The sequence below is a fragment of the Triticum aestivum genome, chromosome 6B (assembly GCF_018294505.1).
Source record: "Triticum aestivum cultivar Chinese Spring chromosome 6B, IWGSC CS RefSeq v2.1, whole genome shotgun sequence".
NCBI classification, from domain to species: Eukaryota; Viridiplantae; Streptophyta; class Magnoliopsida; order Poales; family Poaceae; genus Triticum; species Triticum aestivum.
In genome coordinates, this window is record NC_057810.1 from 170,830,440 (window position 1) to 170,839,848 (window position 9,409).

The window sequence follows — 9,409 nt, forward strand, 5'->3', positions numbered from 1 at the left end:
GAGTGAACAAGCCCTCCCCTCTGAAGTTGATTCCGGAGGAGAAAGCTGACGTGAAGATGTTGATGGAGCGCGTGGTGCAGTTGGTCCGGGAGGGAGTGACGGGCATGGACCTCCTGGAGGTCTTCCTCAGGCGTCGCATCCAGCCCCTTCAGTTCCGGAGCCACTGCATGTGGTTGTACTGCGGGACTGAAGACGAGACTCGAGTCCATCCAGAAGCAGTCGACAATGTCACTCTGGAGAGATGGATGGTAGCCGTTACCGGAAATAAGGATAACCCACGCGGAGCCAGAAGGATTCCTCCACTCGACCACAACAGTGAACCAAACAAGGTACACTTGCTCTGCTCTCTACTGTGTTCTTGTCACATTCATTTCTGTTTATCCTGCCGACTGGTCGACTGATCCTTGTCTTGATATCTGCTAGGCTCTCACCGAGCTGTACTCGATGCCCAATGGGGCACAAGCTCCGTCTGAGGAGGGTGAGGCGAGTGGGGGCGAGAGCCAGGGAGAGGAGGAATGGGACTCGGACGTTGCAGAGGACGATGATGACGATGATGATGACGACGGTGATGAAGACGACGGTGATGAAGATGACGCCGAAGACGAGGAGGAAGAGGAGGAGGTCGTGCCACCGCGCTCGGAAAGGCGGTCGAAGCTCGTCCACGACCCTTCGACTGAACGTGGCAAGGGGGTTGCGGCTGCTGCACAGTCGACCAAGCGCCCTCGGACCACCTCTCCAGCGCCGACTGAAAAGGCGCCGAAGCAGCCTAGGGGGGCTCCGTCAAAGCCGACCAAGCTCCTGCCGAAGATGAAGGTGTCCATCCCCATCATATCAGGGTAATTGTGCTGCTTAAGTCTTCTTATTTTGTGTGAACTTTGCCTCTGGTCGACACTGAAGTTTTAGTCGACTGATATTTTGGAGTTGCAGTGCTGCTACTTCTGAAACCTCTGCCCGGGCTGACGACCACGAGATGGAGGATGCAGCAACTTCGAACCCAGGTACTGTGCACTCAACGTCATTTTTAGTCGACTGATTCGCGATCTCTGATCCTGATTCTTCTTCGTAGCTCCACCCAATACTGTTATCAATCTCCCTGATGACGATGAGGATGAAGAACCACTGGCACGCAGGAGGAGCAGGAAAGCGTCCGCCAGTAAGGTGCCCCAGGATGTGACGGCGCCTGAGATTCTGATTGCGGAGGAAGAGAACACCACTCGACACACGGTGTCCTTCGCAGATCCATTGACGAGTGCTCAGCAGCCCTCCCTCTTCACGACGCACCATGTCCCGGAAGACCAAGCCGGCGCGGCGAAGGAGGCAATACGCCAGGCGGGAATCATGATGGAGCAATTGAAGACCATCCGGGATGTGAGCCAGGCAGCTTATGACGTCAGTTCTGCCCTTCAAAGCAATGTGCAGGTCAGTCGACCACAGTTTGTTCTGTTGGATATGCTGCCAAAAACTTTTCCTTTCCGGAATTTATAGCAGTCACCCACTGGGTGTTGTCGATTAAACTCCGTGTTAGCGGGGGCACGCTGAGTGCACCCGCTGGGTGTAGTCCCCAAGGCTAAGGTCGACTGCTGGCAGTCGGCCTTAGGCTTTATTGATGTCAATCTTGCTGTCAGTCGACTATGTCGACTGGATTTCACGAACCGGTGGGGGCACGCTGAGTGCACCCACTGGGTGTAGTCCCCGAGACTGTGGTCGACTGCTTGCAGTTGATCACAGTCTTAAAGAATACATCTCGTTTTTTTTTGGGTCGACTGGTCGACTTTGTCTTCAACAGGATTAGTGGGGGCACGCTGAGTGCACCCACTGGGTGTAGTCCCCGAGACTACGGTCGAATGCTTGTATTCGGCTGTAGTCTTAGAAACGTGTGTTTTTTCCTTTTTCACTCGGAAGTGAACTATATTTGACGTTTAGTCGATTGGTTCTTCGCAGAACTCTTGTGATCTTGTGGCTCGCTACTCTGAGCTGGAAAACAAGCACACTCAACTTGAACTGAGCTTGAAGCTGGTTCAGGAGAAATTGACAAAGGCAAAGGAAGAGACTGAAGGTATGTTTGGTGAGACCCTGACGACTGCTTTTCCCCTTGCTTGTTTCAAAATCTGATCTTGCTGTAACTTGCAGGTAAGGTAAGGGAGGCCCAGCAGAAGAAAGACCTCGAACTAGCTGAGAGGATCAAGCTTGCTGATGAGAAGTTAGCTTCGATCACCAAGCTTGAATAAGACAATACCAACCTGAAAGCTGCTCTTGGGATCGCCAACAAGGAGATCAGTCGACTGAAAACTGATAAAGCTGCCCTGACCGACCAAGTCAGCAAATTGACTGGGAAGAAAACTGATCTGGAGGCCTTCCTGAGTGGTCTTGCCAAGAAGCTGTTTCTTATGCTCGAAGGTAAACCTCTATGCTTGGCAAACATTTCCAATTGTGGTTTTTCCATTCGACCATCCTCTTGACTTAGTGATCACCTTTGCAGAATTTTGCCAAAACTTTGAAGAAGAAACTAGCCGGCTGGAGCCAAACCTCGACCCCGTCAATTCTCTGGTGAACGACGAAGTTGCCATGGAAGTTTTCCGACTGGAGTCCCGTGTTGCAGCTGTCGTGGACTATCTCGCAAGGCTGAAGGCCGCCACATCGCGCATCGACTCGACGCTCTGGCCTGAGGAGACACTTCAGAATGACCTTGAGTCGCTGATGGCCCGCTTGAACACGATCCCTGGTCGAGTGCAGGAGTGGAAGAAGTCCTCGGGTCGGTGTGGTGCAGATGTCGCTCTGTGTCTGGCCCGAGTCCACTGCAAAGATGCGCGAGAAGAGAAGCTGGCGGCCCTTCGGGTGGCCAATACCAAGAAGCACGACTTCAGGTCCTTTATGGAAACTTTCCTTGCAGCTGCCACTCGGATCACCGACGGAATTGACCTTGTTGAATTTGTTGCACCTTCCAGCCCTCCACAGGAGGGGTAAAAAACTTCTTCTGGCTCGACACTTTAAATTTGCCTCGGTATGCCGAGTGAAATTGTAACCGACAAACCTTAACGGGCTTGACGCCTGAGCACTTTCGGTTCCTTTAGATATCGATTCAAACTTGAATTTGGTGCTTGAATACGATTGTCTTTGGCTCGAAATGTCTTTTGTAGGTTCAAAGCAAGGCGTCTTTACTGCAATCGACTTATTCTTTAGTCCACTTAGGCGAGCACTGGGCTGCGGCTAAGCCCCCAAGTGAGAGGTTTTACTCTTCACTCGGCAGGATTTCGATAACTTAGGCTAGCACTGGGCTGCGGCTAAGCCTCCGAGTGAGAGGGTTGCTCTCCACTCGGTAGGATTTTGATAACTTAGGCGAGTGCTTGGACTGCAGCTAAGCCCCCGAGTGAGAGGGTTGCTCTCCACTCGGTAGGATTTTGATAAACTTAGGCGAGCACGGGGCTGCAGCTAAGCCTCCGAGTGAGAGGTTTGCTCTTCACTCGGTAGGATTTTCATAACTTAGGCGAGCACGGGGCTGCAGCTAAGCCTCCGAGTGAGAGGTTTGCTCTTCACTCGGTAGGATTTTCATAACTTAGGCGAGTGCTTGGACTGCAGCTAAGCCCCCGAGTGAGAGGGTTGCTCTCCACTCGGTAGGATTTTGATAAACTTAGGCGAGTCCTTGGACTGCAGCTAAGCCTCCGAGTGGAAGGCTGGCTTACCACTCGGTAGGATTTTGATAAACTTAGGCGAAACGGATTCGCGGCTAAGCCTCCGAGTGGGAGTCTGGCTCACCACTCGGTAGGATTTTTACAAACTTAGGCGAAACGGATTCGCAGCTAAGTCACCCACTGAGGGGGAATTTTATGTGGACAAAAATAAAAAGTGACAGAAATTATGGAAGGACTATGACACTATTATTTTGAGGTCCATGGACTACTGAAGTACTTTATTGCAACTCATCCGAGTGATAAAACTTAAGTATAAAATGGGCGGAGTAGCTCCGCGTTCCAAGCTCGGGGCTCGTCGATATTATGCTCGACGTTGTAAAGACGGTACGCCCCATTGTGGAGAACCTTGGTGACGATGAAGGGACCTTCCCAAGAAGGAGCAAGCTTGTGTGGTTTGTGCTGATCCACTCGGAGAACTAAATCTCCTTCCTGGAAGGCTCGACCTCTCACATTTCTGGCATGAAAACGACGCAAATCTTGTTCGTAGATGGTCGAGCGGATCAGAGCCATCTCCCTTTCTTCCTCTAAAAGGTCGACTGCGTCCTGCCGCGCTTGTTCAGCCTCTGCTTCGTTGTAGATTTCAACTCGAGGAGCATTGTGGAGAAGATCACTCGGTAAGACTGCTTCGACTCCGTAGACCAAGAAGAATGGAGTTCTTCCGGTCGACCGATTAGGTGTGGTCCGCAGCCCCCAAAGCACTGAGGGAAGTTCGTCGACCCAAGCTCCAGCTGCGTGTTTGAGATCACGCATCAGTCGGGGCTTCAATCCCTTAAGAATCAGTCCATTAGCTCGCTCTGCTTGTCCATTCGACTGCGGATGGGCGACTGAAGCGTAGTCGACCCGTGTGCCTTGGGAATTGCAGAAATCTCTGAATTCCTCCGAGTCAAAGTTCGACCCATTATCCGTAATGATGCTGTGCGGGACTCCATATCTGAATATTAGTTCCTTGATGAAGCTAACGGCAGTACTGGCGTCAAGGTTCTTGATTGGTTTAGCCTCGATCCACTTGGTGAACTTGTCGACTGCCACCAGTACATGCGTGAAGCCACTTCGTCCTATTCTCAAAGGACCGACCATGTCCAGCCCCCATACTGCAAAAGGCCAGACGAGTGGGATGGTCTTCAAAGCTGACGCAGGCTTGTGCGACATATTCGAGTAGAACTGACATCCCTCGCACTTATCCACTATCTCTTTTGCCATCTCATTCGCCTTGGGCCAGTAAAATCCAGCTCGGTATGCTTTGGCCACAATGGTCCGAGAGGACGCATGATGACCACAGGTCCCCGAGTGGATATCATTGAGGATGAGTCGACCTTCTTCTGGTGTTATGCACTTCTGCCCAACTCCAGTCGCGCTTTCTCTGTATAATTGTCCTTTGATTACGGTAAAGGCCTTAGATCGACGGACGATCTGCCGAGCCTCTTCCTCATCCTCCGGAAGCTCTTTTCTCAGGATATACGCGACATATGGAACTGTCCAGTCGGGAATGACCACCAAGACCTCCATGATTAAGTCAACCACTGCTGGGACTTCGACCACAGTCGGATCTGTGGCACTCTTGGGCTGTGGAGTCTCTTCGGTGAAAGGATCTTCTTTGACTAACGGAGTGTGTATATGCTCCAAGAACACACCACTCGGAATGGCTTCCCTCTTGGAACCTATCTTTGCTAGATCATCAGCTGCTTGATTTTTCAGTCGGGGTATGTGATGGAGCTCCAACCCCTCGAACTTCTTTTCCAGCTTCCTCACTGCACTGCAGTATCCAGTCATGGTTGGGCTTCTCACGTCCCACTCTTTCATCACCTGGTTGACCACTAAATCCGAGTCGCCATAGACCATCAGGCGACGGACGCCGAGTGAAATGGCCATGCGCAACCCATATAAGAGGGCCTCATATTCTGCCTCATTGTTGGAGGAATCAAAGTGAATCTGGAGCACATATCTGAGCTTATCTCCTCTGGGGGAAACCAGGACAACCCCAGCACCGGAACCATTCAACATCTTAGAGCCATCAAAGAACATGGTCCAATGCTCCGAGTGAACTTCAGTCGGCTGCTGTTGTTCAATCCACTCGGCGAGGAAATCTGCTATTGCCTGGGACTTAATGGCTTTCTTTGCCTCAAACTTGATATCAAGGGGAAGAAGTTCAATCGCCCATTTGGCCACTCGACTAGTTGCATCTCTGTTGTGCAAAATCTCTGATAGTGGAGCGTCGCTGACGACTGTGATGGAATGATCAGAAAAATAATGAGCAACCTTTTTTGTGGTCATGTATATTCCATACACAAGCTTCTGATAATGAGGATATCTCTGCTTGGATGGAGTCAAGACTTCAGACAAATAATACACTGGGCGCTGAACTTTGAGAGCTTTTCCTTCTTCTTCCCGCTCGACCGTAAGCACAGTACTGACGACTTGTCCTGTGGCTGCAATATAGAGCAACAGAGGCTCTTTGCTGATTGGAGCAGCAAGCACCGGCTGGGTGGAGAGCAGAGTTTTGAGCTCGGCAAACGCTGCATCAGCTTCTGGAGTCCACTCGAACTTGTCTGTCTTCTTCATCAGTCGGTAAAGAGGCAATGCCTTTTCACCGAGTCGTGAGATGAATCGACTTAATGCGGCCAAGCATCCAGTAAGCTTCTGGACATCGTGCACTCGCACAGGGCGTTTCATTCGGAGAATAGTGCCAATCTTCTCTGGATTAGCGTCGATTCCCCGTTCGGAAACGAGAAAACCGAGTAACTTGCCACCAGGAACTCCAAATGTGCACTTTGATGGATTGAGCTTGATATCATACCTTCTGAGGTTGGCAAATGTTTCGGCGAGATCAGCGAGCAGGTCGGAACCTTTTCGTGACTTGACAACGATATCATCCATATATGCTTCAACATTCCGACTGATTTGAGTGAGTAGACACTTCTGAATCATTCGCATAAATGTGTCTCCGGCATTCTTGAGGCCGAATGGCATGGTGATATAGCAGAAGCACCCGAATGGAGTGATGAAAGCTGTTTTTACCTCGTCAGGCCCGTACAGACGGATCTGGTGGTACCCGGAGTAAGCATCTAAAAAAGATAACCTCTCGCATCCCGCGGTCGAGTCAACAATTTGATCTATGCGAGGGAGAGGAAAATGATCTTTCGGGCAGGCCCGGTTGATGTGCTTGAAATCAATGCACATTCGGAGTGACTTGTCCTTCTTAGGAACCATGACGACATTAGCGAGCCACTCGGAGTGGTATATCTCTCGGATAAATCCTGCCGCCAACAGTCGAGCCACTTCTTCACCAATGGCTTTTCTCTTCTGGACGGCGGACCGCCGAAGATGCTCTTTGACTGGTTTTGCAGATGAGTCGACTCTTAAGCGATGCTCAGCCAGTCCCCTGGGAACACCTGGCATGTCAGCGGGCTTCCATGCAAAAATGTCCCAGTTCTCACGGAGGAACTGGATGAGCGCTTCTTCCTATTTTGGGTCGAGTGTTGTGGAGATGCGGGTCGGAGCTGCATCGGGGTCGGTCGGGTGAATATGAACAGGCTTCGTCTCCCCAGACGACTGGAATGCAGACTCTGTGGCGGGTTTCTTTGATCGCAGCAAATCACTCGGATCTGTGTTTTGCTTGTATTCCTCGAACTCGACCGCTGTCACTTGGGAATCGGCAATCTTGGAGCCCTTCTGAAAGCACTCTTCTGCCTTTTTCCTATCACCGGTGACAGTGATCACTCCTTTGGGGCTGGGCATCTTCAATTTGAGGTACACGTAACATGGTCGAGCCATGAACCGTGCATAAACTGGTCTCCCCAAAATGGCATGATATGCACTCTGAAAATCCACGACCTCAAACGTCAACTTTTCTTTGCGAAAGTGTTTCGAGTCACCAAACACCACGTCCAAAGCTATTTGGCCGAGTGACTCGGCTTTCTTCCCTGGTATAACTCCACGAAAGCTCATGTTACTAGTGCTTAGTCGGGACATCGGAATGCCCATTCCTTTCAGTGTGTCTGCATATAACAGATTCAGCCCACTTCCACCATCCATCAGCACCTTTGTCAGTCGCGTGCCTTCGACAACTGGATCGACCACCAAAGCTTGCCTCCCAGGGGTGGCAATATGAGTCGGGTGATCAGATTGGTCGAATGTGATGGGTGTTTGAGACCATTTCAGATAATTTGCTTTCGCTGGGGCAACCATGTTCACCTCTCGGTTAATGACTTTCAGTCGACTCTTGCTTTCCACATCTGCAAAGATCATCAGAGTGGAGTTGATATGCGGATATCCTTCCTCACTGTCCTCCTTGTCTTCAGCTTTGTCCGACTCCTTCTCCTTGTCCTTAGACTGTTTTCCCTGAAACTGCTGGATCAGGAGTCGACATTGGCGAGTGGTGTGCTTCGGGTAGATGATATTCCCTTCTTCGTCTTTCTTCGTGTGGATGTGACATGGCATATCCATTACGTCGTTCCCTTCTTTATCCTTTACCTTCTTGGGGTTCCAGGATCCTTTTGGTTTCCCCTTAAACTTTCCCTGAGTCACGGCCAGAGCCTCTCCAGGAGCTGCCGGTTCAGCTTTCCGCTTCTATTTCCGACTGGTGTTTCCTTTTTCCGACTGACTCGGCTTGTGCTTGCCGCTTCGGAGTCGGTCTTCTTCTTCACCATTGGCGTATTTAGTAGCAATCTCCATCATCCGACTCAAGGTCATGTCACCGGTTCGACCAAACTTCAAACTCAGTTCTCTGTTCTTGACGCCGTCTTTGAAGGCGCAGACTGCCTGATGATCAGACACATTTTCCACAGTGTGGTGCAAAGTGATCCACCTCTGAATATACTCTCTGAGAGTCTCATTAGCCTTCTGCACGCAGACTTGCAACTCTGTTAATCCAGTTGGTCGCTTGCAAGTTCCTTCAAACGTTCTGACGAACACTCGGGACAGATCTTCCCAAGTGTAAATGCTGTTGGGAGGTAATTGAGTCAACCATGCCCTGGCAGAACCTTCCAGCATGAGGGGCAAATGCTTCATGGCCACCTCGTCGTTCCCACCGCCAATCTGAACTGCCACTCGGTAGTCTTCAAGCCAAGTTTCAGGCTTAGACTCACCAGTGAACTTGCTGACTCCTGTTGCCAACCTGAAATTGGGAGGGATAACTGCGGCTCTGATAGCTCTTCTGAAACATTCAGGACCAGAAACATGCACTCGACTGCTTGTGGGTACATCTCTGTCGAGTCCACCTCGATGGGCTCTGTTCCGGTCGACCAACCCTTGCACGATAATGGATCGCGCGTCGAAGCCTGGTTCTCTGGAGTCGACTGGAACCCTACGCCCTGTACTGTACTGACGCCTATCATCTGGCTGCCGAGGAGCGTAAGACCCTCCCCTCGGAGGGGAATTGGGCACTCGACGCCTATCATCTCGGTCGAGTCTGTCGCCATATTGATCTCGCCGATTCTCGCACCCTTCACGCCGCGGAGGCGATCTGGGGCTGTGAGCCGACTGAACCGTATTCACAGTGACGGATCGACTGTGAATTCTGTTGCGCGACTGAGACACGGCTGAATTCTGATCTCCTGCTGCCCGAAGCAGATCCCTGATCTGCAGCAAACCTCTGCCAGCTTCCGACTGCGAAGGCTGGATGGACTCTGCTATACGGGTCGCAACTGCTAAATTCTGGATTGGGGTTCGATATACTTGAGTCGGCGGGAAGAGTTGACGTCGATTGGTGTCGGGAACTCGTT